Source organism: Sinocyclocheilus anshuiensis, unplaced genomic scaffold (genome assembly GCF_001515605.1).
Source record: "Sinocyclocheilus anshuiensis isolate Anshui unplaced genomic scaffold, SAMN03320099.WGS_v1.1 scaffold205, whole genome shotgun sequence".
Taxonomy (NCBI): Eukaryota; Metazoa; Chordata; class Actinopteri; order Cypriniformes; family Cyprinidae; genus Sinocyclocheilus; species Sinocyclocheilus anshuiensis.
In genome coordinates this window covers 2,467,573-2,470,476 of record NW_015536497.1, presented here as the reverse complement: position 1 = coordinate 2,470,476, position 2,904 = coordinate 2,467,573, and the positions used below count along the sequence as shown (strand labels likewise).

At 34.1% G+C, this 2,904-nt stretch overlaps 1 pseudogene; it reads right to left on the bottom strand.

Annotated features, from left to right (window-relative positions):
* LOC107688422 (SWI/SNF-related matrix-associated actin-dependent regulator of chromatin subfamily A containing DEAD/H box 1B-like) overlaps positions 1-2,904 on the bottom strand; it is a 17,369-nt pseudogene that overhangs the window by 2,095 nt on the left and 12,370 nt on the right.

Sequence of the window (2,904 nt, the reverse complement as noted above, 5' to 3'; positions counted from 1 at the left end):
CAGAACGATTTTTTCCAGCTGATGAACGATAAAAACATTGACAGCCAATCAGAATCAATCCTGCTATCACAAGCTCAAGAATTTAAAGCGACAGACGAGGGTACGCATAGAATAATCAGATGATCGTTCGCTGGTGTGGACTCTAATATCGTTATCTTTATAGTTATCGTTCTTGGTGTGAACGGGGCTTTAAGCTTGTTAGCCCCCTGTGTGTATATATAGCCCTAGTTTTTCCTCAGTTCCTTGTGAGTTGTCGAATGTAATGGTTGTCTCTTTTCCAGTCATTCTGTTCTTTGTTCCCTTTGGTTTTTGGCTTATTGTTTGTTCTAGTTTTTCCATGAAATATCTGCACATAGATGCTTACCTCTGCCTTATTCCCCAGTTTCTCCACAACATTACAGTTTATCACTGGCATGCCTCTTTGGCTACTGCATTTTTAGCCTATATTTAGTATAAGTAACATACTTAAGTACTGTTAAAATCAGATACTCTAAGACTTTTACTCAAGTTGTTTTGGAATTGGTGACTTGTAACGTGTAGTGGAGTAATTTTCACTGTAAGGTATCTGTACTTTTACTCAAGTATGGTTTTTAGGTACTCTTTACACCTCTGTTAGGTTGTCCAAAGGACAAATTGTCAAACAAAACAGCTACTAGCAAACAAAACCCAAAACAACAACTCGTCCATGCTACCAAAACAATGACAGCACAGAACACAAAACAAGAACAATCATCTTCACAGGACGAAACAGATGGTCTCTTCCTGTCTAAACTGGTGGTTCTTGGCCAGATGAAGCCAATAGTCTGTTTCCGTGAAACTAAGACAGACAAAGTCTTCAAAGACACGGATGGAGAACACTGTGTCAGGGAAGGAGACACGATCCGTGATCATGTCGTGGAAATGAGAGGACGACATGGTCAAATTCATTGTATGGAAAAGAGCAGCGTAAACATTCTGTGAAATGTCTGCTTTTGTGTTCCAAAGAAGAAAGAAGGTAATACGATTTGGAATAACTGTCGTCTACTGTGTGCTGTAACCAAGTATATACTACGTCTATAGGTGACAGAATGGTGTAATTTGGAACACAGTGTATTTCTCTGTACTGTTAAATAACTTTCATTATACTCTAAGGGGTTGTTGAAAATGTCATTTGGTCTGCCGAACATACCAGGAATCTGTTTTCCCCAACCTTCTCCTTCAGGGAGTTCAGCCGCTGTGCGAGGAGGCCGAGCTTCCCCGAGTCTGTGTGGAGCTGGTATTCCTGCAGTGCAGAATACTGCTGACAGAGGTGGTGTAACTCAAAGTCTGAGAGCACCTCCATGTCCTCTTTGATGGGAGCGGGATCTGCGATTAACGGTAACACGCACAGACTCTTCAGATAAGATACACATAACAAAACAAGTGATGGCAACTTACAAACTACAATCGCAATAAATATCTGTCCTAATTGTGCTCATTCCCTGCTGCTGTTCTTTATGAAACGCTAAGCCAAGAAAGACTGACCAATACTGCTGTTTTTTTTAGAAATCACCTATAACCTGATACTAATACAGATTGTTTATGTTTAAGTGTATGACAGAAATGCAAAACCGATTTTTTTATTATTGTTTTATTTCATATTTTTGACACGATAAGTAAATCATTATTATACTACAACAATAAAAAATATAATATCTTCATAAATATTTTATTGTTGTTTTATTTAAGAAACTATTATTATTATTATTATTTTGTACAGCTGTTTGTGGACCAACACTGCTCTGAAATTTATTACATTAGTATTTTCCACAGCAGCCTAATAATAATAATAATAATAATAAATCTTTATAAAAATTCTAAAAATTAATTTATTTTTAACTGTTGTTCAACAATTGTTTTTATTGATGTATAATATTCATAAAGATGAATTAATAATAATAATACTGTAATTATAAAAATTATTATTATTATTTTCCGTACAGCTGTTCATAGACCAATGTGACCAAGAATAATAATAATAATAATAAATATTATCAATTCAAAAATAAAAACAACAATAATAAAATATAAGATATATATTTATTGTTCAATATTTTTTGTCATTGCATAATATTCATAAATTATAATTGTTTTCTGTACAGCTGTTTGTGGACCAACACTGCTCTAAAATTGATTACATAAGTATTTTCAACAGCAGCCTATAATTGTATTATTATTATTATTATTATTTATAAATAAAATAATAATAATAATAATAATAATAACATATTCATAAAATATCATTTAATATTGATGTTCAACAATTTTTTTATTGTTGTATAATGTCCATAAAGATTCATAAATAAAAATAAACAAACTAAATATTATTACCATTACGTATTTTTTATACAGCTGTTACTTTCAGACCAACACTGTTCTGAAATTTATTAAATGAGTATTTTCCACAGCAGCCTATTTTTGTGGTATAATCTATTTTAGATAAACCTTCCCCTAAACAACTAAAAGAAACCGTGGTCAACTTTCACACCGGTCAGACAGTCTCTTCATGTATAAATGGCAGTTCTTGGATAGAATAAGCCAAAAACGGTATCAGACTTAATGCTGATAGTCAAAAGTCTGGCAATCTGAGCTCAGTTGGCCTACTTAAAATCAGAGCAGAAAATGTAAAAAAGCCCACTGATTCGATCTGGGCCTGCTAAGGGCTAAAGTTCCTGCTGCGTTAATCACAATGTATCACTTCATACAAAAATATCTGAAACCTTAACAGCCCTCTACGGACACCTTGGCAATTTTAGTTCGCGCTGAATACGAGCTGTGGGATTTACAACGCGCAAATTCATCCTCTCCTCCGAAACACGTTAAATTAGGTCTCCGGTAAAATGGGAGAAGAGCAGAGTAAACTTTATAGTTACCTACACAATCTGT